This window comes from Haemaphysalis longicornis, unplaced genomic scaffold, assembly GCF_048455015.1.
Source record: "Haemaphysalis longicornis isolate Haplotype H1 unplaced genomic scaffold, Haemaphysalis longicornis Haplotype H1 scaffold_4, whole genome shotgun sequence".
NCBI classification, from domain to species: Eukaryota; Metazoa; Arthropoda; class Arachnida; order Ixodida; family Ixodidae; genus Haemaphysalis; species Haemaphysalis longicornis.
The window spans coordinates 90756301-90783619 of record NW_027526361.1 but is presented as its reverse complement, the minus strand read 5'-3'; the positions used below and the strand labels follow the sequence as shown (position 1 = coordinate 90783619).

At 46.3% G+C, this 27319-nt stretch overlaps 1 protein-coding gene across 3 annotated transcripts in view; it reads left to right on the top strand.

Moving 5' to 3' along the window:
* Positions 1-3925: 3925 nt before the first annotated feature.
* Positions 3926-27319, top strand: part of LOC144179056 (acetylcholinesterase-like) — a 74123-nt gene continuing 50729 nt past the window's right edge. The window contains exon 1 of one of the 3 annotated variants that reach the window (XM_077707241.1): positions 3926-4041. The gene's annotated coding sequence lies outside the window, so the exon portion shown is untranslated. The remainder of the gene's footprint in view (positions 4042-27319) is intronic. The other 2 variants (XM_077707240.1, XM_077707239.1) reach the window with 2 other exon arrangements.

Here is a 27319-nt window from a genome sequence, read left to right as displayed (position 1 = left end):
GCTTACGCTACAAAAAGCAACCTAAAGCTCAATCTCAGCAGTTTTTAAGTTAAAAACGTTGAGTTACTAGAGTTCGCAACTTTGTGAACATCAACTTTCTTTACATCCGCAGTATTAAAGTACTCATCCGCTAGATAAACACTACAATATTGCCGAAATACCCATGGGGTAATTGGCGGACAAATGCGTAAGCCGCTGTGCTACGCACCGAACATCGTTTAAGTAGGCGTCAATAGAATGGAATAGTTTCTTTTTTTTACTGCAAAGACATTTTTACGGGCAATATCAGAAGTCTGACATCAAAGTATGATGACCAGGGGATTTAACTTCATTCCTTCATAATACGTATATTATATGTGTATGTTTATGGGTTACACGTATAAGTACCCCTATAAAGCATTATACACCGAGTCCTCTTAAACTACCACACACAGATTTATGACTAGGAGGTCATTTCAGGGCAATATAACGAGTATCATGTCAAAGTATGGAGACCCTCGTGTATATTAGTAGGTCCATAAGAGTTGGGACTTTATATATACACCAAGCCGTCACTGTCGGCTTCACTGCCAGGCGCAAATGAATTCAATGGTGTGGAAGGCATTTTAATGGGCAATATAAGCCGACATATAAAAATATGAAGGTATTGGGACCTTTTATTGATAGCATTTTCGTTTGCAGCCAAAGTCTGAGGGGGGACTCTGGCGTGACACATCAAGCGTTACAGACGGGCTGCGTCGTTCAATCCACATAGAGAAGCACAAGCACTTATTTTTTGTCTGAAACATTTGTTTCCAGATGTTTCCCGGATTAAGCATTTAAAAATGAGTGTTCTCAACCTACACGGACTTGGCATTCAATAAAAGTGGAAATGATATAGTTATCCAAATGAGCGGCATTGGGAAGTAGAAATGGGCGATATTGCTGAATGAATGCTCAATGCAAATAAGCAATGTTCAAGGTGTACTGCAGGAACGTCTTCCTGAGTGTGTTTGTAATGAAACCTTCTTTCGCCGCATACGTTCCGTCAGAAGGCATACAATACCTAAAGCTTTTCACATAAGTGCAACGTCATGGGTTGCTGACATCCGAGGTTTCTATTTTCGCTTAAAGGAATTCTCAAATCACCAGGAGGAAGCGCATATCAAGTGCTCACGCTTAAACGTTTAATGGGCCCATGGAATTCTGCGGGCGACGCATCCCGGTAATCCGATGACGCGGCTCTGAACGATGCAGCGGAAGCGCTCGAAGGTTCACGAGCTATGTCGATACGGCCGTCATTCGGTGATGAGCGCCTTTCGACCGAAACCGGCGCACCGTGAAAGAGGTTCATTAAGGCAAGAACTTGCGTCCGCATCTACGCGCTATGTCTGAATGACTCGACAGCCCATGGCGCGCCTCAAGCAGGATCCGGACGGAAGATAGGCCTAGATCTTCACTAATGTTTCCTCTGCATGCCTAGCCGCTGCTTAAAAACGTGATTTCGAGGCAAGATATGAGGAGTAGACAGGGTAGAAGTCACTGGGGAAAAATGCGCCGTCCAGGTATTATACCCGATTACAAGTTAACAACAACAACGGAAGTTGCCCCTGCGCATTGCCACCACTACCGGCTCTTCCTCCATAGGATCACCGATGGGAAGAAGTTCAGGGAATACTTGAGTGGTGACCGCATGTAATAAGTGTGGTGAAATATGCACTCTATTGCATGCATCCTGGCGTTGCCGTATTATATGGCCCTCAGTAAATACCAACACCTAGTTATATGAGCTATAGGAGGCAGCTCTGGGCCAAGACCGGGGCAGAGGAAACAGGGCACCCAGAAGGAGGGAAGGTATACCCTAGCCCAATGAAGACCTTTCTTTTCAAATAAATGTTTCATCTCTCTCTCTCTCTCTCTCTCTCTCTCTCTCTCTCTCTCTCTCTCTCTCTCTCTCTCTCTCTCTCCATAGCCCGCAAAGCATGCGTTACTGCGAGTATTCAGGGAAGCACATGATAAAATGAGGTGCACTAAGAAAACTGGCGGACACAATGTTCTTCCGGGTGTAAATTAAGTTATAATCTGTGATGAAAGCAGGACTCACGTATTAAGCGAATTTCTTTCCAGAAATCCCGCGCTTTGACACCACGTGTTTGTTGCTTTGGCGGAGGGATAAAATACACGTGCTGTTTTTAACGTGTATCGGTCTCTAAACCAGAATGTTGCCTCCTTATTGTGGAAAAAATGCAGTGCAACAATATGCGTTCTGTGCTGCACCCCAATGTGCTCAAGACCGGTGTTGTTGTTGTCGGCGCTAAAGATGGCCGCCGGTATACAGAGTTTATAAAAATTTGAGTTCATATGGGTATTGAATCCGGGTGTCCAAAGTAGGATGAGCCTATAGAAAAGTGAAAAGGAGGCCAATGTGTTGCCACCACCCAACCTCAACACTTTGATAGCGGTTGAACAAGGGTTCGCTAGTGTGGCCCGGGCCACGCTGACGTCATATCGCGTGAAAGTGGAGCGTGACGGCACGTGAGTAGAAAAGGTACACCCGAGCCGCGGGTAATTCTAATACTGGGGAAACTGTGACGTGAAGTGTCGCCAGCCTGCCTGAGGAAGTAATTCTCGTCAAAAGCGAAGAGACGCAAACACGATGTAGCAGTCAAGACGTCTTTCATAGGTGCCGCAAGGCCTTCGCCTTCAATAGACCTAAACAGACTTAACTGCCCTGAAAAGTTTTTCATGACTGCTGATGCCGGCGCTGATAGAAGTAGGGGCGTAACGGGGGAGTTGTTGGCATGCGCACTTTTTGCTGAGTGTCTCTTTCTTTCGAATAATGCCTCGCAGGCTCAAGAATGGGTGTTCCCGCTTGCGCTACGGTTCTTGCAAATTGGCGCATCCACCTTTTAGGAAGAAATTTTGTTGCACATGGTTTATGACTGAATCGTTCTTTATGTCTTAAATTGGTTTTATTTTTATTCATTTTATTAGTTAGCAACGATTTTAAGGCGGCCCCTTCCTAACAGCCAGGCTGTAAGTCGGATAGTTCGGCTAGCATGTAGGCTCGAGTACGGGGGCCGCTAAGGAGCGTGAGCAGCTGTTCACTGTTCTTGAATTCACAGCGCGAACAATAAACAAAAAAGGACGATAGGTTCAGCTACACACACAGGTGCTGGCATGCTCATCCGCCCTTCTCGTCCTTGTTTATTTGTTGTTTTCGCTGTGAATTCAAGAACCGTGAATAGCTGTTGCCGCTCGTTAATGACTCCCGTACTCGAGCCGTACTCGAACCCCATACTCGAGTAACTATCCCGTACTAAAGCCGTACTCGTTGTTCACGCTATGGATTAAAACAAAAAATGAAACACCAGCTCGCCAAACCATCAGCGTTGTTCACGGTTCTAGCTCTTCGACGCTATACGACTATGGGTTAGTGAACCATTGGCCTCGACCCCATTAGCACCTCGTGCACAACAGTTACGTGACCGCTGTGGAGCGTGAGGCGTGAAGGGACGTCGTCACCCTGACATTGGCGGTGCCGGTCTGCTTCCTCAACTCATTTCCCGCCGTCGCTCTCGATCGTTCGCTTCTTCTGAAGAGTGCACGCCGCCACCCTGTCGCCCACCGCGCTCCGACTACGAGTACTACTACGCCGTCGACACGCCAGAGTGACCGCGAAGGTCGGTCAGGTGCGTACGAACGACATCGGCAGACACAAAGGGGGTCGACCTTTGCAACCAAATCAGAATGCAGCGCACTACGTGGCGGGTTCGCTTCTACGAAGACGACTCGGGAAACCCAGGGTCTGGAGCCCGGGGGAGATAGCGGGTGCGAAGGAGAGGGGGGCAGGATGAATCGAAGTCGAATAAATGACGCCGCGCGCTTTCGTTTCGAGCTGACGAACGCGCGGAGTGTGTCATCGGTGGCTCCACCCGATGTTATGTATATATTGGGCAAGGTCCCAAGGGTGCACACCCGAAGATGGTTGTCAGTAGAGCGATCGCAGCGCGTTTCTCTGGTTCGTCACAGCATTGGACCCGAGTCTGACTGACAGTGAAGGTGAGGACGCGGCTATCGGAATTTTGTCAGTTGGGAAGACTGCATTTAGTGGCGTAAATTGCGTTAAGAAAAAGACAGGAGTAGCAAAGGCTAAATAGATGCGTCTTAAAACAACAGATACATCTACTGAGTGTGCATCCTTATCCGTTCCCGAATGATCTTGCATGTGCTGGTAACAAGTAAAGCAGGTGGATGTTTTTCACGTACAATCATTGTTCTGGCATTTTATCCCCCAGAATTGAGAACCGAGATTTCTTTGTCTTCTGTGTTCACGAAGGGGTTCGCCTTCAACCTGCATTTTCACTTAACAGCTATATTATAGTTCAACGTTATGGAAATGTTTCATGCTTTACCACAGCCGATGATAGCGGCTTCAAAGTTGTTCCTTTTTCTACCGTGCACGTGTTTCTTCGCACTATGTAGGAGCATTGCGCTAGTTAGACCCGTTAGCGTCTAGTTAGACGCTTCGCCTGCAGCGCAATGATATAAGTAGCCATATTATAAGAGATGCGCTATTTGGAAATCAGTTTGAGCTGTAACTCTGACAAAAGGGGCGTTAGGATACGACTACAAAAATTGGTCAGTGCATAAACTCGCTTGGGACTGTGGGAGGGTAGCGTAATTGGGACGGCCTCCCGTGAGTAGCGATTGTGTGGCTATAACTACCGTAACGGCTAACCGCTGCTTGGCTTATCGAGATTAAGAGGAACGAGCCTCACATCTACTCGAAGTATTACAGAAAGTTAAGATATACCGAATGAATACATTTTGTTACGCCTCCACCTCAAGGGGCAGTATTGACATTATACTGGTAGCATAATTATTTTCCTGGAGCCGTATGTTGGCACTGAAAGAAAATGTAAACTGATTATTAAAATAATTTCCGAGGACCTCGCTTGAACAAGCAAACGGTTAGCGAAGTTTGATAGCTTTCATTTCCTTTCTGACTTTTATTTAGTTATTTCTAAGTTTGACCTCTATAGCATGACAATCAAATAAAAACAAAAGTACATAGTGTTGTGTGGACGTTCTTCTCAAATATGCTCGTAAGTTCAGTCAAACCTCATACATAGTTCGAATAAAGGCGCCCTAAGATGTGCTTTATTGAGTTCCTAGTAGGTGCCCGACAAGACGAATAGCCGTAATACTAGGGCTGCTGCTCCACCCCTGTTTATACAGCCGTCCAGTCGCTTATATTTTTCTGCTTATGTCATTGCGCGGCGTTCACCAGACCTCGTTGCTCGATTATATCCTCATTCGCCGGTGAGATTCATCACTTCCGCAGCCACTTGCCTGAGATCGCCGGGAGCGTCATAAGAGGCAGTGAAGTCAATATTGAAGTCAATTTTTATGCGATGAAATATCTTGTGTCCGCATCATCATTTGCTGAGAAATATTGCAGTTCGGAATGTAACTCATAGAGTCCCCACTCCAGTTGCTATTGCCTTTCCGCATGGCCTACCCTTCATACACTCCCATCCTGTTCTAGGGGAGGAGTTGCATAACGCACTGCGCACGCGCTGAAGTACGCGTTTGCATTTGGCGCTAAACCTGGCGTCACCGGTGCGACGCAAGCGCCCAGAAGCCAGCAAGAAATTATTTATAAATTCCTGCGTATTTAAACTAAAATTGATTTTTATGCATCGGACATGATATTTTAAGCGCTAAACAAGTGCAAGGAGGCGCGGTTGTCGCGACCTTCGGAAAGTTTGCCTAACCTTCACGAATGTCACGTATTAGACGACGGAAAAAGGCACGCATGCGCAACCCCCGTTTTGAGCCGCGTTCCCGTCTAAATGTGACTACACTCATGTTTATTCCGTTCTACGCGGCAAGCCATGCGTGTTTGTCTCCGAAATCGATGTTTGCCTGCATCGTCCACGACCGGCTTCACTGTTCGACGACCGCGAAACGCTCTCTGCACAGCGCGTCGTGGACGTCCTCTTTCCCCCGCAGCACAACATCCGCACTCGGCTGCGCGGCGCCTCGACTGACCGTGACAGTATATCAGCGGTTGCGAAGTTGTCCGCGCCGCTTTAAGAAATGCCGATTTGCGGTTGATTTACTCCTGGGATCGTTCTTGATCGACGCATAGATATCAGTGAAGCCGGGCCCAAAGAGCTTATGAAGATAGATGCATAGATCATTGAGGGGCAGGGGTCCTATTCCTGCGGTGGTTCCCTGTGGCCGTAAGCAAACATTGCATGAGAACGCTCTGCGGCAACCCAATGTGGTTTGGGCAGGAATCGGCACACGTGTTTGGCTACAAAGTAATGAGCTTGCCGCAGGTGGTGACGCATTTACGACAGATACGCGGGTTAACAGAACACGTCATTCTAAGCGCTCACTTATGTGCACTGATTGGTGACGAGTGCCCCGCTATGTGGCATGGTGTTGCATTATACTTTTTACGTTGAGATCAATCACGTCGAAGAGTCGAAAAGTCACACAGCCGTCATTGCTATTGCGTTGGATGATAGGCGTCGCGACAACCAATTTCAGCGTTGTAGAGTCGTTGCCTACAGGTCCAAGTTCTGGGTTAGTTGGTGTTATTCGTCGTCATGCTTGCTGCACTCTCGGTTTGCACCCTCGCCCTACTTTCCTTCGGAAAAAGTCCTAAACTTCCTGAATAGTCGTAGAGAAATATAATTCTAACATATTATAAATGAAACTTGTAACCGTTAACCTATAACATTACAATGCTTTACTGGCGGACATCGGGTTAGGTTGAGGTCGTAAAGGCTCTGCAAATCCTTACACACCTAAAGAACCAAGTACCGGCGTTTTTTACACTAGTCTCCTTGGACTTAAATGTTTGTGCAATGCAAAAAAAATTAACCAAACGAACGCAGAATCGTGACGCCTGCATTACTGAGCAGGTATTGGCCCGTATTGGTGTGGGGAGGAAGCCACCTACGACAGCATATTCTGCAACTAAAATTTGCATAGTGGGTTGGCGATAATCGGGCGGGGTTTTCGATGAAATTTCTGACTCTAACTTTTTTATTACTATTAGTAAATTTAGTTTCTAATATTTTACCAAATTCGTTTTTTGGCTTCAATTTCGGCGATCACGCCACCCATAGTAGCACGCATCACCAAAATCTTCGAACTTCTCCTCCCAACAAAAAGTTCCTGTTCAATTTGGCTCTCACACGTATTTAGTGAAAAACCGACTTTTTCGCTATAATTCCCAAATTTACACTGTCAGTTATGCCGGAAATAGCCACACAGAAAAGAAAAGTCCCTTTTTTCACTGCCCGTTTGTATTTGGAGCGCCTTAAAGAGCCATGAAGACAAAATACAAGTTGGGTTTATTAGAAAGACTGCTGAGTCCTGATAACAATGATACCAATATCATCGCAATCTTCGAACAAATAACAGAGATATTAAAGAAAACGTGTGAAGCAGTCGCGACCCCCTAGCCAATTTCCCGCAACTGTTCTATGACGTCACGGAACCTTGTTTGTGCGATTTGCGGCCGCCTAACTGACCTGTCGCGACGACACATGACTGGACGTCTGTAATGGGGCCTCTAGTTCCATTTGACCGCATCCCTTGAATGCTAACGGGCAGTTAACGCACCGAAAATTGTTTTATTGTTGGCCCGTATGACGTCATTCTTGCTCATAACACGTCACTGTGGCGCAAAATTTGAAAGTTTTTAAATACTTCTTGCTTTTTTTTTCGTTAAAAAAACATCTCTTGGGGCTGTAATGGAGCTGAGTGAGATACTGAATCCTAGTTCTTTCAAATTACATGAAGTTGTATTTTCTCTTCATGGCTCCTTTAAGGCACCCCTGCACGCAAAGCGAAGCGTTCGATAACACCTAGGGGAGCAGGGTCTGCGATTGGGAACAAGATCGTATTAATGAATATCGTAGTGGTGTGAAAAATAAAAGGTGCACACGTCTCCCTGCTATCCGAAACATGGAAGTGCCAGCTTTATGGATAAGCCAACGGTAGCAAACTTCTCCCTGATCGACCTCGCCTTTCTAGAGCGTTCTAGTTTTCTGCCAGCGCCCCTACAGGCGCGTGTGCAGGCTGGCCTTTTTTCTTGGCCAGAGGCGTAACAAATGCTTTAAGGGAGTGGACGAAAAGGCCAGCAGTGGATAATGAGTTCAGGGCGTAACTTGTGCACTGCGGCACTGCGAGTCGGCAAGGCAGCTAACATGTGCAAAAAAACGTGGAGCTCTATTTTGCTGTGCTCAAATTAAGGCTCCAACAAGGCCTTGCAACGCACGGATGTACAAAACGGGAACTTGCTTAGACAGCCCATGACCCCGAAAAGAATGCCCCGCATGGCGCATAAAGCAGGAGTAAATATGGGCCTGCTTCCATCAAGCCATCTTAAGAAACTGCGGCCTTGTGACGATGGCGGGGCACTGCCGTAGCGGAAACACTATCGCGTAAATGATCGATGGCCGGCGCAATGAAATCGCAACGCGAGATTCGGCGAGCGCGCTGATAGTGAGAGTGCCTGGCACATTCCGCGTCCGCGGCGGAGGGGTGGTCGGCATGAAGCAAATTCTCTTAATTAAGCCTACATCGGGATGAAGAAAATATCGATGCTGGCAATGCTCGCAAAAAAAAAAAAAGTTGTAGATTTACTTAAGAAGTTGTGTTGGGCAAGTGAAACGTCCATACTTTGTCACATTAAACCTAACTCTAATTATGCATGTAATTATGCATGCACCGTCTTCTTGTGAAAGTGTACGTTTTTTTCCATGTCCGTCTGGGTTATCATAACAAGCACAACGTATACCTTCTCGAGCTGGTGAGACACACACGTCGTTGCATTCAACTGTGATCACTTTTTCTTTAAGGGCGGAAAACTCTCGAGGTATTGACAATACGTGTAACCGCTAAGTTTGACCTTGCATGTCTCTCCCGCCTAGCCCATCGGTTCCTTAGCATGGCGTCGACGTTCGTACTGGTCCTCTGTCTTCTTTGCCTGTAGATTGTGACGTTCGCTTAACAAATACTAGACTGGCGCGCTGACCCAATGGGGTCATCTCCCACCACTTGTTGGTGACACTGCACATCGCCACTTGCTTGGTAAACTAGAGAGAGAGAGAGAGAGAGAGAGAGAGAGAGAGAGAGAGAGAGAGAGAGAGAGAGAGAGAGAGAGAGAGAGAGAGAGAGAGAGAGAGAGAGAGAGAGAGAGAGAAATGGCCTTTAATGGTACTGGGGAGGTTAGCCTGGCAAAGTCGCCTTGCTTGCTACACCAGTTGTATAAAAATGATTGATTGATTGATTGTAGGGATTAACGCGCCGACGCAACGCAGGCGATGAGGCGCGCCGTAGTGGAGGGCTCCGGATTAATTTTGACCACCTGGGGATCTTTAACGTGCTGCATAAAAATTAATTTGATGGAGTGATGATGATGACTACGATGACGATGAAGCGCATGCTTATAATACTTTACTTAGAGGGTCTGATCAAGTCCTATACTTCGCAGCAAATTCGGGCAAACAGCACAGAGAGCCGGAGGTGGCGCTTTCCCCTCTTATGGTACCGAAATTCTTATTGTTTAAAATCTGCTTCCAGAATCTAAACGATGCTTCATCAAATGAAGAGTGAAGACGATGACCGCGCGAAGGCGGTATGCATTGGAATGTTTGATTTCTAGTTGGTAATCTGGCCGAGCTCTTGCTCACGGTACGAGGTTGAGCCTCAGAAAACACCACCGCCGCCGCGAAATGCTCTCATGTGATCATTTCACCACGCTCGCAGTAATGACGGCGCATCGCTAAGCCAAAAATATGAACACAAGATTCGCTTTCGGAACGCGCAACTAGATAAGGGCGGCCTTCTGCCGGCCACCCCCTCCCCACTGCAAAACTATGGAATGCTTCCATGGTTTCGCTATCACCGCGCTATCACCCCTCGCTATCACCGCGGTCGCGAATAGCAGTGCATGTCACGCGCTGCAGTTTCGCTGCTCCGGTGATCGTTCACTTATGCTAATCTTTTTTCCAATGCGGCAGTGCATTTATATTTATCGAGTAAGATCTTCCTTCCCCGTGCTGGGATATCGCAGTTGCAGCATTTAATCACTGCGGTAGCTCCCACGAGGAGGCTTAAGGTCAAGGCTGGAAATTTAAGGCTGCGCATGTTTCCTCTGGTTTCGATGAAGAAAGAACCAATAACAGGAAGAAATCTGAGGAAAGCGAACGGCAATTGGTAAAAGGTATGCACGGAAAGTCAATTTCAGTAAATAAACAGTTCCGTTTCTTTAAGAAATGTATTTGAAGATTCAGCAACGCAACAGTAGCACATACATTGAAGCATGTCTTTGCAGCCCTCTCCGGTATCCCAAGAACACCGGCAAGCTCCAGCTGTTTGTACGCGAGTAACCACTTCATGACGAAATTCAACGAATTCATGCAACATTTGTTTTCTCATGACCGCCTCATTATTACACACTCACCTGACACACTAACCGGCCATTCGATGAGCGCTGTTTGTTGCTTGTCTAGTAAGGAGACTCTTATCTACGTCCCACATCGGACACGTGTGGGTAATGAACCCTAACGTCACAGCAGACGTCATCGGAGTGGCGCCGACAGGCATGAGTGTACCCGGCATACTTTCTATAAGCTTTCTGGAGGGCGCACGCACCATGCAGCGCTCCTCAGAGGCGTTCATAATTTCGGAAGCCCGCTGTGTTCAACAGGGGGCACGGAGGTATACACCCTCCGTTCCCGCCATGCCGATACGCTTCATCGCACCTAATCAGCGCCGGTCGTGACTTCAGGGCGCGTGGATTTAATGGCCCGCGAGTATTAGCGCCCCCTCAAAACGGCTATGCTCTTTACAGCAGCGTATTTTGCAGCCATAGCATCAATGTGGCTCCATAAGTTTCTTAGTTTGTGCCTAGAGCTCGTAACACTAAGACCTTTGAGCACAAATGAATCATAATTAATGCTGTGAAACATGTTTTATTGTAGAAGCGCTTGTTTTGAACCGCTGCTGACGCCGTGGATAGTCTGTCGCACCAAAGGGAAGATTGAACTAAGGAGTGGTCAGAAGGAGATGAATTGGAAGCAATCCTATAGGCCATTCCACAAAAGATAAATGAAAGGCAATGGCAGGACCCGTTCGCTGTGTTTGCTGAACCTTCCACGCGATGCACTCAAGACTAACTCGCTCAGTGGTGGAACTGCTCGTCATGCGCACGTGGACGCGACTCAAAAGTTGGCCAGTCTTGCGGAATGTGAGGGGCCGTTTGTGAACACACAGTGTTTCAGTGTTTCTATGCACGCAGTATGGCTCCAGGCCTTACTATTGGAGCTTAGGCAAGCACGTTTCTCTATCGTGGTGCCAGCTCTACCAGAGACATGATGCTCTCACATCAACCAGTGATCCTAAATTACCGCCTCCTCCACAGAAAACAACCCTCAGCCAACGTGCTGCTTCCACCCTCCGAAGCGCAGAAGTGGTGACCCCTCCACCTTTGCAAAACCAGTCAAACTCAGCCTCATCCACGCTTCTTTCCTCCCCTCATCGAAGTGCAACACATGAGGATCCCCCGCAACCTTTTCTCACGTCGTATGAAGTGTATGAAAGACCCTCTCCCCAAATTTCCTCCAATGGGCAGCGGGAGGATCGCGCTTTTGAGCTCAGACCTGCAGGTCCGAACCTGCCTGGCCCCTAGGTCCGCCAATGGCGCTGCCGGGCTCAAACCGGCCGCCACGATCACTTTCGTACCTCACAGAGCTCAAATAAAGGGCTTTCTCTTTCTCAGCTAGCATTTGTACGAAGAATCAGTCTCGCCCAGCTTGCAAGGACCACCTAGAGTCACAGGCAGGTTGAAGGCGAATCATTGAGAAAATTGCATAACTGTTCATGCACAGAGTTGTGCGTGTCGGTTTGCTATATCAGTATTGTGGAACATATTTCCCCTACTTTTTTTAAGTTGAACAATAACATTACTGCGCGTGAAAGGAACAGAGCAGGTTTAGTATATTTGTTTGCGGATACTGCTGTCTGGGCTGTTGTTGGCGCGATGATGAACATCGGAGACAAATGTCGAGTGAGGGACGAGGTGCTGAGTTAAGGGGCTGGAGGGGAGACGTTCCGGCACACTCTTAAAAAAAAGGTCGGAGCATTCACTAATGGAATACTAACAAGTTACTTGTCCCCGTATACACTAGGTACTTAGTAACTGGAGGTAGTAAATGTAGCCCTTGTCAGAATTACTAACCGAAGCAGGCAGTAAGCACCACTACCCCAACTAGTAAAGCCCCAGCGATAGCACTCTTCTGAGCTACATGCGTTTACTAACTGGCTATGCACAACCTAGTCATGAGCACGACCTAAATCTAGTGCTACCACTTCCTACACTCAGTTAATTTACTAACCATGCAGTTGTTAGTGCCAGAGCCTACGTACAAAACCGCGGGGTAGTAAGGTTCGTAAGGAGTTAGTAAATACGGCCGTTACTACCTTTTTACGACCTCTTTTATTAAGAGTGCATACGAGACTCTCGCAGCTTGCTGGCGCGTGTCTGAGTCTCCTATGTGTGAGGCGACCGTGGCGTCTGAATCAGCGATTGGCTACCTGCAAAGTTAGAAGAGAAAAAAGCGTGCGCGTAGCCTATGTTAGTAGCGGACGAAATCCATCCTAATTTATTTACCTTTTTTTAGCACGTAAGTTCTTGTAGCAACTTCTGCAAGTTGCCTTTATGGGGCCACAGTGATAGCAAATTAACGCAATTTTACGCACACTTATGGTGCGTCTAATTTTGATGGTGCATCTAAGCTGCAAGAAGAGACTGATTTACTTAAGAAAAATGATAAGCGCATTAGCCGCTTTCGAAGTGATGTAAGCATGAGCCGTTGACTATGGTCCGCAGCGCCACGGTCCCCAGAGCCACTCATGAAAAAAATGATCTAGAGAACAGGGATTCCCTTGTAGCGGTAGAAAAGCGGATTTTACGCAGCCATAGACTAAGAAAGCCTGTTCTGAGCAATCGTGTCAAGGCCGAGACTCCTTGTAAAGGCTTCAAATCTTCAAACCACAAACCTCAATACGAAAACCATATGATTCGGCGTTTATGGCACATATAAATGTAGTGTCATCACTTGCCATCTTTCTGTGTGTACGCGCGTGAAGTATTTTTACCGCCATTATGCTGTTGACTTATACAAAACTAAAAACGTTTCTTCGCTTGCCAACCTGCATGGCCGCCAGTGGCAAATTTCAGGTCACGACCAGGTCCTGCTTCTGATGCGGCTTACAAAACGCACGACGCCGAGACAACTTCTACATCATCGCACGACCGGAGTTAACCCGCAGCCACAGTGGCACGCTAAGAACTTCGAGACATTGCATAAGGAAAAACAAAAAAACAAAATAAAACCAGACACGATATAACCTTGCGCAATGCTAGATTACGAAACAAGGGCTGCACTGTTCGGGTCACTCTAACGTGGTAGGTAAATGTCTGCCTGTCACGCTACAAAACCCGCTGAAGCTAAGGCACACGTACGCCTGTATCGAATGTTTGTCGACGAGCCCCTCGTCTTGGCAAAGAAGCATCTTGGATTATTCCCACGTGAATTCGTCGGGTTGAAAAGCAAAATCCCCTACGTGTTGAAAATATTAAAAGCCTTAAGAAGCGTAACCCGTCTGAGCAGATATATGACACTGCTTCCTTGCATGCAGTTTAAAAGGTTTGAATTCGCACAATACTTGAGCTATGACAGTTCAGTTTTCCTACTGATCTACCTGTAGTTTCCGTCCCCATCCTGGCACCCTGTACCACATGGCGTGGGACTGGAAGAAAACGCTATACCTTACCCCCAACCCTCACCCGACGTACGAGCAGAGGGGGGTCCAGCAGGCCAGCACCGACCTCTCAATCCAGCGTAGGTAGTCTTGTGGAAAAGGCCAGAGCAGCCAGCGCGGTCCAGGGCTTTTCGGACTAGAGGAAACCCCCCATTGGGCGGGCGCCCAACCATCAGCGCCCGAAACTGGCGCGAAAAAGTTTATTCACTCACACGAATCACATCCTTCTGCAATGCGTTAAGCCACTACGACAGTTAACGTAAACACGCTTCGTAACGCGAGGTACCCAGGTTCGATCCCCATCAGGGAAAGCGGGGATCTTTTCGAAGCCTCACTTTGGGTGCATGACTCCGTGTTACGCATTGCTACTGTGGCTAGATACCGCGAACTTCGACCATAGAGAAATAAAAAAATTAGAAGAGTGGACACACGGGCTTATCGCGGCCGAGTGGCGTGACTCGCGCGCCGTCCGGCAGTCGGCGCAAGTGGTAAAACACTATATATTTAAAATTAAGCTAACACACAATATTATATTTTTAAAATTTTGTTACACATTAGACTACACATTTTTATTTGTGTAATAAGTTGAATGGCTGTCAATGTAAATTTTTGTGGCTTCTTTGCGCCAAGCCTGGCCAAGCCGCCAAGCCGCAAGCGCAAGCCGCCATTTGGCTCTTTCGGCAGCGTTTGCACGTGCGTTTCTGCAGCCTCGTGCTAACAAATCCTCCCTGTTCTGTGTGCTAACCTCTGTTGTTGAGAAGGAAACGCCTAGCGCTTTATTTGCGACATCGGTTTTGCATCCTGAACGAAAGGTGAGACTTTCTTCTTTAAAGTGCTGGTGTGGCGTATCATATTTACGTTTCCTTGTACTGCAAACGCTGCGAGCACTGCGTAACCTCAGGGAATCAGGCATAGCTGGTGCTGCGTCTTTAAGATAAGCGCTTTGGAAACGCCCCGGAAAGGCGTAAGACACCATTTTTTAGCTGGACGTAATGGTATTTTAGGCTGGTTGTGCCGTTTTATCTAGCGCTGAGGGATGCCAGCGGTACGCGCCCGTCGTCGCACGTAGCGTTTACGTGCCGCAAACGACGGCTGTGAGTTGCGGAAGTGGCCGGCCGGCCGGCGGTCCGTAGGCGAAGCAGGCGTTGTGCGCTGTCGCTGCACTGAATTACGTGAGCCGCAGGCTGCGTTGTATTATACTAGCTAGCCATTGCTAGCTTGGCCAACTGTTACTGCTATTATGGCCGTGATGCGCTGCAAAGCCGTCCGGGCTAACGTACACGGCGAAGTAGCCGTATCTGCATTAATTTGACTTATCTGGGCATAACCAGCAGCCCTACACTCATCGTAAGTTTTACGCATGGGTGCATACCAAGCTGCCTGCGTACAAAGCGAACCCGCTCGCCGACGCAGATAACGCGCGCTCGTCGCTTCGCTTTGGCGCGCCAGGTACGGTAAAAACGCTTCTTTCGTCGGCAGATAACAGCTTTGCTCGATGCGGGGTGAGTGCGCAGTGCATTGAAACCTTCAACTTTGGTCTTCGTTCTACATCGTATATCAATTCCGGTATCGCAGGCATTGCATACAACTGTTCCACACTTGCCGTTTTTTCAAGCGTTTGCTCTCTTTTCTCTGGTCATATTTTGGCTAGTTTCATTAAACACGTATTGCGCAGATTGCACCTATTTAGTCGGAACTGTGTGTTTCTTGTCATATCTTTTTAAGGCATGGCCTTTGGCGGCCAGTAGTACTCAGTACGACGCTCACTGCTGCTTGCCATGGTGCCCACACAGCGCCCAAATATACTTTCGCCAGGTGCCCGTTCTCGGGATGCGTTTCTTTCGCGAGCCCGTGGGGCAACAGGTTTGTTTAACGTTCAGCTCGCTCTCACTCTTCGTCCTGATTTTACAAAAAAAAAAAGACAAAGGGATTCAGGCTATGTGAGCAGCGTTATCATTCTTGTTAACCCAAGCAATAGGTGAATTGCATTAAGAATGTGCCTAACCAGTGTTGCGAAATTACAAAGACCCATATTTTAAGTGTTGCTAATAGCTTGACCGCATGATTGCTGAATAGAATAAGAGAACTTGTGTTTTAAATAGGTGGCATGCACTGGAGGCAATACTTGAATACTAGTTGCAGTGAAATTTACAGACTATTCGCATATCATCTGTTATTGCAAGCAGTTTGTGTACTATATCACCTATCACCTGTGCAGGTCTACAGGTGCCCTCAAGACAGAGCCAACCATCCAGCTGCATTCTTCATACCAAACATGGTGCAAGCACTTCATGAATCGTGCCCTCACAGGACTCACAAAAGTGGCCGTGCCAACTGTTCTCCCAGAGTTATTCAGTTGTATTAATGACTGCCTGCAATGCTTCTTGCTACCTTATTGATGCTTCTGATGGATACCGCAACTGTATTCCATCTATTGAACCTTGCCATTAGCACCTAAAATCTAACGCAAGTCTCGGCACTCAATAAGGCGTGACCACTTAAAAGACTATCGTTGACTCAAGGAACAAACTGTTTTTTATCACTGACATGCCTCATATCATTAAAACCACTAACAGCAGCGTATAGTCTCCAAACTCCACTCGCAAGTTATTGTTGCTGCTAGTTGTAATATTGTGAAAACAGTACATTCACAAAAACCCTTTTACATTATGAAGACTGCCAGGGTAAGAGGTCATGCTAAATGTCGTTTGTCACCATACGTGCTGCCTGTTGTCGGACTGGCCTAGATGAAGAGAACCATGTTGGGACCTACGTTGTCAAATGCTTATGGGATTCTGTAATGTGCCACCATTGTCTCATACACGAGAAGCATATACTGCTTCCCTGTTTCTTATATTAGACTGTTCGTATTGACAGCGGAAGGCATGAATTTGTGTGCCTTAATCGAGCCTGGAACCTGTCGGTTGACTACGTGCACGTACCTAAAATATCCCTGCCTGGCCCTTTGCCTTTACTGGGAAGGCAACGCTTTCGGAAGGTAACCCGGCTTCTTGGGAAAATGCACCCTTGCAAGGAACCAATAGGAAGTTGATTTTTTTCCTCTTAACCTTTTGCGTGTGCATCTCCACATAAATGGGATTTCTGTTCAATTACTGCTACTGATTTGAAGTTGCCCCGAGGCAATAGATCTCATCAGCGTTCATCAAATAAGCGAGGCCATCAAAGCCAAAGTTTTTCCCTTCTTTCACATCCTAACTGGAGAAATTGCCAGACTAAGAAGATTATCTGCGGAGATAGTGGTTGTAAACAGTTGCAAGTATCCCAGTGTCTAGATTATGTTATGGTTGATATTTTAGTATGACTGCAACAGCGAACAGCGTCTGAGGGTGTCGTAGATACAAGTAAATCTGTGGATGGCTGAGTTTCTCGGTTTTCTACATTTTCAATTACCGTGGAGAAAAAATCCTTTGTGTGGTTGTGGTACCTTTACTTGTGCATTTTTTTTCATTCCTGGAAACGTATTTTCCTCTCAGTACTGTGTATTGTCTCTGTTGTGTATTACTCACTGTTTATTATTATATGTGTGTTGCAAAGAATGATGACAATTTGAACTTGTTCCGTTTACTGCCATGCAATAAATATTTCTTCATTTATGGTGTGTCTCTTTTATGTGGCTCGGCAACATGTGAACACGCGACAGAATTCTTAACCAAGTGTGAGTGGTACTGTTAATTGCAATTTCACGTTTTCAGAAAAAGGTTTTTTTTCTGTAAAAGCATACGGGCACTAAGCCTGAGAATGATATGTTCAAATAAGCACTAATTATTGCATGAAAGCGTCCGAATACCGTACCGATGCCCGTCGCTGTGAGCAGCGCTTTCCAGTCCTTCAAACTACCCGCCAAAATCGGTGACCGCGAAACCGAAAGTGAACGTACGAAAGTATGGTTACTAGTTTGGCTCTCCGTCCGCTCGGTGCGCTACACTACAGTACAGTCATTCGGCCGCAGGGCTCTATGGGAGTGTCCACTCTTACCAGTATTTCTTTCTCTATGCTTCGACGAGCTATGCCGACAGGCCGAGCCCCTAAAGTGCTGCGTACTATAAATGCCACAGTGCATCCATGTTTTCGCGTAAAAATGGCGATAGAGCCTCCTACAAGTGTCTTCTTAGCAATGAATGTAAGCTTAGCAGTGAAGCGGACCTAAAGAAACCTGTAGGATAGCTTTCAGTAGGGATAGATGAAGTCTTATGGAAGGTATTTAATAAAAAGCAGTATACTTTCTGAATTCGATATCAGCTTTCTTATATTGTTTTGAAAAATGTCTTCCCAGCAATGAATTTATGCGCAGCATTGAAGGCAACTTTCAAAAAAGCTCGGTGCATAGCAATTTACGAAGATAGACGGAGTCTTATGCACGTGTTTTTTAAAGGGCACTAGAGCCTCAGTATATTGTTATCACACTCTCTAAATCGCCCCTTAAAAAATCTCTTCCCAGAAAAGCATTACACCTTGTAGTGAAGCCGACCTTAAAGGCTTGTTGTACAGCGCTCTATCGTCATACATAGGGCCTTATGGAGGAGTTTAAAAAAAAAAAGACTGCTGGGGCCGTGCTACCTTGATGTCAAACTGCTTCTATGACCCCTGGAAAAAAATTCTTCCGAGCAATGCATTTCTGCATATTAGTGAATCGAACTATAAATAGGCTGGGTGTATAGCAGGGTGGCTTATGGTGCATGTATCCGACGATTCCCCCTTCAGAGTTTCTACAAACTTTTGTTTCTTTTTACTTATCCACCAATAATTAGGACGCGAATCGTCCTAATTCTGTGACCAAGTCAAGATGCGCTTTCAGCTTTCGCAAATTGCGTCTAACTGCATGGATGAAAGTTCCTGTTTAGATGTGCTAGGAAAAAAATGCGTGAAAAAAAAAAAAAAAAAAACCTCTTTCAAGGGAAATGAACAAGACATCCAAACTCAAGACAGAATGGGGAGGCAGCGAGTAGCCCGTTGCATTGTTTTGCCGTTTTGCTCTGTGTGTGAAGCCGTTGGTAGACGCGGTGGTGTTTAACAGATTTTTTTTTTATTTAAAGAAATTTATATTTCGTCCATTTAAAGAAACGTGGCAAATTTAATTTTACTTAGACTCCGCCATTTAGAGATATTCAATTATTTGAACTTCCCAGATTGTTCCAGCAAGCTAGTTAATGTTGTGTTCTTTTTCGCTACTACGCCTTAAACTTTTCGGCTATGCTTCGGCCCTTCTGCAATTTCTGCTCTTCAGCAGTTTTAGGCTCTTTAGCAATTTAAGGTTCACAGGCTTTTTGTTTGAACCAAGAAGGGCTCTAAAGGTGAAGGGCTCTGGTTATGTACTTTAAGGATGATGACATCTAACACTGGTGCTCTCTGGTGCTCATGCTCTGTTGAAGAAGAGCCCTAACGTCTGGTGCACTTAGAAGTCGAGGCTCAAATCCCTACTGTTCGAGCCCTAACCCCACGGGTGCTTATCAAGATGCTTATCTCTCATCAAAGCTGCTGTCTGCACGGCGCCTTCTGCACCAAAGTAGCCCAAGGTTACAGTGCCTTGCAGAATCACATTCGTTCCTTTCGAATCAACGTTTTCGCCCGCATTTTACGAAGTCAGTGCGGGTGTGGAAAGAACCTCGCGGCGGTAAAGGACCCACTAAGGACATCGAAACGGAAACTACATTTTGTTGGTGGCGTAGATATCGACGCGGCATATACGGCAACAAGGAGGAAAAGAGAACCAGAAGCGTAGATTATCGGCACTGCTGGAGGAGTCGGCTCGGCCCCATCGTTTAAAATATCGCATCAAAGATCAGCGACACGCAGACTCAAGGTTCCAGAAGCGACGCGTGCGCTCCACTTCACGTTCTCGTAGTCCTTGATGAGTCCACCACGTGACCGCCCGACATAGGCTCATCTCACTATACACTTTTAAGCGGTTATCCAAATCCTGGTTTGGAAGTGCGTAGCTGGGTATTGGTAACAGTTATCAAGCGCAATCTTTGCAACCTCCCGACTGCTCGCTCCTCTCACCCGCCGCGATAACGATGAAGGTTGCGGTAATGATGCTATAACTTACAGCACAGTACAGCTTTACAACATAGTACAGCAGCGTATTAGTGCAGCTTCGATCATTAAGATGTCGTTACGCAAGCGAGGCTTGCGTGTTGACGTTTTTAACAGCGAAGCTGTTGAGCAAATCGTTTGTGTATGGTGTCCGCAGTCAAAAATACCAAGAAAGTGCCGACCACTCGTGTACGCGTGTCTCGAGCGCACGTTCGACAAACTAAACGTACTCACTTAAGGAGATTGGCCAACACGGGCAAAAAAAACAACTCCAGCGTATCGTGGCAACACTTGCTCGGAACGAGAAAGACACGTCATAGCGGTCGCCCCTCGTTCGTTCATCCTCGTGTCGTCGTGCGCATGCGCTCTGTACCGTAGAAGAGCCGCGACTTCAATGTCGGAGCTGTTGTAGGCGATCATTGGCTCGACATGGCCCGGCCGCAGATAGTACGCTTGGCCGAGGAAGAAGCCGCTCTGCTTCGAGAGGCTCGGCGTGCAAAGCATCCGCTAGAGACGATAAGTCGCGCTTGCAGAGTGGCGTACGGAAACGTCGACCAAAACGACTAGCTCACTCTGGCCTTGAAGGACGCTGAAATGCCATGCCACCGAACATCAACCCCGACACCACAGCGATAATAAAACTCAACTTTGTGTCCGTCAATGAACGCCTATAATAGCTTGGCCATTTAAGTCTTGCGCGTGAGTTCAAGCTTCCCTGAATGTTTTTTTTTTCAATTCCATGAAACATGAGCTTCATTTCTCCAAGAGAAAGAGGACTCCATGCAAAAAGCTGGCCGAAAAACAAGCTGGACGAGGTTGGGTAGGGCAACATCAGGAATGACAGCTAGCACAAGCCTAATAATATGAAAAAAAATTAATGAAGGGAAAAAGCACAATACTTGCGGTTGCATATATATCAAGTGAACCCAAGTGCGCAAATGGACATTTATATTTCCACACAAATACACTTGAAAGAGTGGAACACAAAGCATCACAAGAACGCATTTTAACGGGATTATTTCACTGATACAGTGAAGAGAAACAATACATAACTAGAGTGTGGCAAATTATGAAGCGTATTATGACAATGGTAATCAGTAAATTTAACCAACACCGAAGTTTATGGCCGACAATCACATTATACTGAAAAATATTCATGCATGCGGTCTATCATTTTATTTACATATATGATTTGTGCAACATAATGTTGTAGGACTTTTTTTCTGTTTGAAATATTTCTAGCTACAATTTTCCTATTCTATACACCCCTATTTAACACGCGGGGATTGTAAACGAACCATTCATGTGAGGCCACCCGAATTTTACGTTGACGCCACCTTCGAGAATAACGAAATAAATTAAAGCGACACCACTATTTTATATGAGGAATATTGATTATACCGTGTTTACTTATTTGTTATTACTAAGGTACGTCGTAAAAGGTATTTACACTGCATAGAGCCCGAAAACTGTTTATTAGGCAAAAATGTACTGCAAGACCAGAGTTTACCGGAGCTGGCAATAGAAAAATGACGCGAAATTTGTACTCAAACGTACATATTCAGAAAGCGGTTTCAATTTATAATAAGGTGCGCTGCTTGACCGGTCAGCGCCGTTACGATTTTACAAAGCTTCTTTGTGAACCAGCATCTGCTTTTTTTAAAATCCGCAAATATCCCCAAAGAAATGCGAAGTTTTTTTTTGCAACGTTATTTTCAACAGCGAATACTCGTACGGAGCACCTGTGAGATTTGTTCATTAGCCTGAAGGCCATGCCACACAGCATTGTTCTATGTCTGGCGAGGAAGAAAAATGTAGTCAAGATGGGAATCAATTGAAATCGCGTCGAAAAACTTCTTGCAAAATGAAAACACACAACTCACATGCAGTCATACTGGATAGGTTCATGTACAAAAATTTTATAAGTAGCATGTAGCAAATGTTGCTGTTGAAGCTGTGCTTCTGCATGACACAATACGAGCTTAACCACTCAGGCTGCTGCATCTCAAATTATCTCAAAAGTCGCGGTGAAAAGGAAAGGACAGGTTATTACCCCTCTTATCACACACACTGGCAATATTGTCATAGCCCCAAGAAATCAACGAATACATATCACATGAAGTTACAGGCAGTGTCACAGATGATATCCCCAGTCTCGGAGAAATTACCCGCTCGCAAAAGTCCCCTCTTCGTCAACTTCAGAGCAATGCGTACCCACACCCTACGAGGCTGCATGATATATACGTCACCCTACACTATCGCTGGTGCAGATATAGCGGCGTCCCTGCCACGATTTACTACATGGTGTGGCACCCTTTGCTGAGGGCTCTAATCATGAAACTTTTCTCCCTCACTCGCTTTTGGAGCAGCAGGAGGATCTGAGTATCGAAGAGGTCGCCACTTATACTCAAGGTAGCTTTTAATGGTCTTTTTTGAATGGTAACCGATTGCGCGAACGTTTTCAGTAAAACATTTTAGGACAATGAATGCCCGCAATCCCATTCCTATCTCCTCCTTTTCGCTTTTCCCCTCTTTTATCCCCTGAACCCACTTCCCAGTGCAGGGTAACAAACTTGGGTTTACTCCGGGTTAACCTCACTGCCTTTCCGCTTGTTTTTATCCTATCCTATCTTAATGGTCTCACCATTCACGATAAGGAACTCTACATTAGGGCTCATTTCTTATTATTTTCTGCTTTGTCTGTCCTTTTCTTTGTATTTTCTTTCGGTACCGCACGGTGTTGGAGAACGAACGTCCCGACACGTGTGCTATTAGCACGTGGTCACTACCAAAACCGCACGCCGTTCAAAACATTTCTTTGTACTTCAACAAAACAGGTCTCAGATGCCTTGGTTGATTGATTGTGGGGTTTAACGCGCCGACGCAACGCAGGCGATGAGGCGCGCCGTAGTGGAGGGCTCCTTGCGCCGTGCGCCGAAATCATGAACGTGCACCGAAATCATAAACACCCGGGCGTTTTTACTTTTTGCCTCCATCAGCCTCAGATGCCTTGGATAAGTATTTTGTCTGGATCAGTTAATAATAGGCAGCACTTTAAAAATCTAAACATGACTTAGACCTCAAGCTTATCCGTCTCATCACTTACACGTGAATTTTGAGCATACTCGAGAACTAGTTGAGAACGGCAATAGCTGATGTACGGTATCACTCCGCCTAAGCGACGGGCCCAAATGTCAAGGGGCGCGAGCTGGCTTTGAAAAGAGATTGCTATGAATGCCTGATATCGCCTTCCTTTTCTGACATAGTTTGTTTGCCGTTGCTGGAGTGATTTATAAGACTTTAGGTCCAAAAAATCATGGGAACGGCTCGTGCCGTGTTAAAAAATTACACCATGTTCCCGAGGGGAACCCTGAGGTGATGCGAAGCATAGCTGAGTTCCAATCCAATCCAATCCAATCCAATCCAATCCAATCCAATCCAATCCAATCCAATCCAATCCAATGCAAGCCAAGCCAAGCCAAGCCAAGCCAAGCCAATCGAATCCAATCCAATGCCCCTCGCGAGAGAGTGTTTGCTATCGGAGAGGAGAGTGGGTGAGCGGCGGAGAACGCAGCTGGCGCGGCGAGGAGAATGGGGGAGGGGTGGACGCCGACAACGCCGACAACAACGTTAGATGGATGCAGGGACAAGGCGAGTGAATGAGATGCGTCGCATCTAAAAATATTTCGAGTAACGCACTACTTGCGCCGCGCAGAGTAACATCCGCCTGCGGTGCGAGGCACATCGGTAGCTTCCATTCCCGTTTTTAAGTTGCATCAGGGTATAGATTGGCTCGGCAGAAACCTCAGCAGTCATTCAGGCATTGCGGAATCAGGGTGTAGACGAGCAGTACAATGAGTCGACTGCTACCGTCGTCCTACGTAAGGGGAGCAGTAAAATACCTATAAGGAAGGGTCTCTCCAATGTTATTCAAAGCATGTTTACAAGAGGTATTCAGAATGTTGGATTGGGAACAGGCGGGCGTAAGAGTTAATGAAGAATACCTCTGTAACCTCAGGTTTGCTGATGATTTTGCCTCGTTAAGTAACTCGGGGGACGAATTGCAAAGCATGTTTACCGCACTGGACAAGCACAGTAGAACCATGGGCCTGAAAATTAATATGCAGAAAGCTAAAGTACTGTTCAATAACCTCGGAAGATCACAGCGGTTTGAGATAAGTGGCGAGGCAGTGGAAGTGGTGAGCGATTATACATATCTACTTAGGCCAAGTTGTGACCCCGGATCCCAATCACGCAGCAGAGATAATTAGAATGATAAGAATGGGGTGGAGTGCATTCGGCAGGCATTCTCAGATAATGAATGGCAGCCTACCATTGTCCCTGAAGAAGAAAGCGTATAACAGCTGCATCTTACCTGTACTCACCTACGGGGCAGAAACAAGGAGGCTCACTAAGAGGGTTTGAGGACGACTCAGCACGCAATGGAACGGAATATGATAGGTGTAACATTAAGGGACAAGAGGAGAGCGGAATGGATCCTGAAACAAACGTGTGTTAAGGACATATTAGTAAAAATTCAGAAGAAGAAATGGACGTGGGCAGGGCATGTAATGCGAAGGCAAGATAACCGTTGGTCATTAAGGGTAAGAGAGTGGATCCCCAGAGAAGGCAAGCGTGGCAGGGGGCGGCAGAAAGTTAGATGGGGGGATGAGATCAAGAAGTTTGCGGGGATAAATTGGTCGCAGTTAGCACCTAACCGGGATAATTGGAGATCTATTGGAGAGGCCCTTGCCCTGCAGTGGGCGTAGATAGGCTGATGATGATGATCATAGATTGGTTATCAATAAGCACCATTTTAGAGATCAGTAGAGTATCCGAGAGCTATTAAATGTTGCCCAAAGGTTTGCCGCTGTGCGACCCCGCGTTGGCCTTGTGTATGTTTGCACCGGCCTCTCTTTGCCGTCGTTCTAGCGCTGGCGTGTCTAGCTTCCTCCGGCTCCTCGGAGCAGCAGTGACGCCGTCAAGGAAAGTTGTCTTTCTTCATTTTGAATTTACGCCTCTTCTGTCGTCGTAATGGGGACGCTGCATATAGTACAGGCGCAAGCTTCGCTGGTCATCCAGCACCACGGAGTCGCATGGCTCGTGAATGTTTTCGAATCACTAAATCGTGAGTGCGACAAAAACAATTCTGGGCTGATACTTCCTGCGAAGGAAGTGGGAAGTATTAACAGAATGCGAGAGCAGGTTAATTTAGAAGTGTGCGCACACGCAAACACACATGCCCACATGCACGCACCCCTTTTTCTCAACCTGCTCCTAACCAGCCTAACCAGCGGGTGCACATTAATTGCGTGTCCTCTAAAATCGCAGTGGCATTTGAGAACTGCTTTCGTCTGCCCATCAAATGGTTTTTCCATCCGTATTACGTTATATCCAGCCACTATTCTGCCATCTTACTCACAAAGCTCCCCAGGCTGCGCACAGGCGTGGGAAAAGGCAGCTCTTAACGGGGCCATGATGACTAAATACAAGTTTGGTTTATAAATAAGACTGGTTTGCCCCATAACGATTACACTAACTATATCGAGAAATGCAAACAAATGACCGGGGTATTAAAGACAGTATGGGAAGCAGTGGCGGCCCCCTAGCCACTTTCCGGAAAAGTTTTTTGTGATGTCACAGATCTTGTTGGTTCGATTGGCGGGCGTTAAACACGTGGCTGGGCAATTGTAGTGGTGTCTGTAGTTCCGTTTTATCCCATCTATTAAATGCTAATGTGCAGTTAACACACCGATAAAACTGTTTTAGTGCAGGCCCATATGACATCCCTACGGCCCATAACATGTCTCTGTAGCGCTAAATTTGAAATTTTAATGCGTAGCACTCATTGCCGAGCACCCCCAAGCCAGGAGCGTACAACGCCCTCCATTTCCAAAAAAAATGCAGATATCGCGGAAATTCCACCTTTAATCGCTATATGGCGTAAATGTAGATGACTGGTCACCTAAAATTTCAAAAAACAAAAAAATAAAAAAAACAATTACGGAAAATGTCGAACTGTATAACGCCTGGCATTTCCACAATGATGCGGATTTCGCGAAAGTTTTACCTGTTATCGTTATAATAGCGTAAATAGAGAAAATTGGTCGAACGAAATGTTCAAAATTAAAAAAGTAAGGAAAACATAAATCAACTACAGAAAAGGGCGAATTGTGTAACGCCCTGCATTTCCACAATAATGCAGATTTCGCGATAGTTTCAAATTTAATTGTTGTAATAACGCAAATGTAGATAATTGGTGGGAAGAAATTTCGAAAAACTAAAAAAATCTGGTTGCAAAAACTCACACTCAAGACAAGCGGGATACTACGAATACTACGCTTAGTAGATATTTCTCTGAATATCTGAACGATTTTTATGAATACGTCTTGCGTTTTTTCGGTTAAAAACGTCCTTCGTTGTTAGAATGGAACTGAGTGCGGTACTGAAGCCTAGTTCTTTCGAAATAAACAATGTTGTATTTTTCTTCATGGCCCCTTTAAGACTAGTGTAGAAAGAATAAAGTCGTTCCGGCTCGTAATATTAATGCGAGGGAATTTGACTGAGCGCTCAAAATTCACCAACACGAATCCGGTTCAGATATTTCAATATGATCGGAGTTCATGGAACCCTGACAGCTGAAGGCGGAGTCTCCGCTGACACGAAATTTTCGACACGCCTTTTTTATCTCGCCGTGAGGAAAGAGCCTCGTCGCCTCGTATTTAATGCGGTTGATGTCGTACCAAAACTATTAGCGTTTATGACAGGCAGTGATGGAGGGGCACCACAATATTTGCTCCCCATCCCGGACAGCTCTTGAAGGTTGTCGACGTCTGCAGTGGCCGCTGAGTTCACCGCAGATAGACAGACCCCTTTTCTTAGAGGGTGTTTCTCGAATCCTCATGTTGGTTGGCTCCAACCTCTGAGAGTGGGTTGGTGATGCGCAGGTCCGTGAACCATGCGTACGTGCCTGATGGCGGCAGAAGATAACGGGCTCTCTTCGGCCAGAGTACAAGATGTAAGCTGGATGGTGCAAGAAGTATGCGCAATAATGAGATGGAGATAACGATCGCTTTGATTTTCTGTTTGCCGGTCGTCGGAGCTCCTGGAATCGAAATCGAACCTATGATTCGTGTATCAGACAGGCCCCCACGCGAAGGGTAGCTAAAACACGGAAGGCTATAGCTTGCGTCCTCGCACCAGAGCCCAAGGAGAGCAACCGACATGCCGTGCCGCTTCGGTGTAGGGATGTAATCAACGCACGTTCGAAAGGACTGACTTGATTGTCCTCATACGTCATGTTACTCAAAATACATCCCTCGCTCAGCAAGTTCTCTCTCTCTCTCTCTCTCTCTCTCTCTCTCTCTCTCTCTCTCTCTCTCCTCTCTCTCTCTCTCTCTCTCTCTCTCTCTCTCTCTCTCTCTTATAC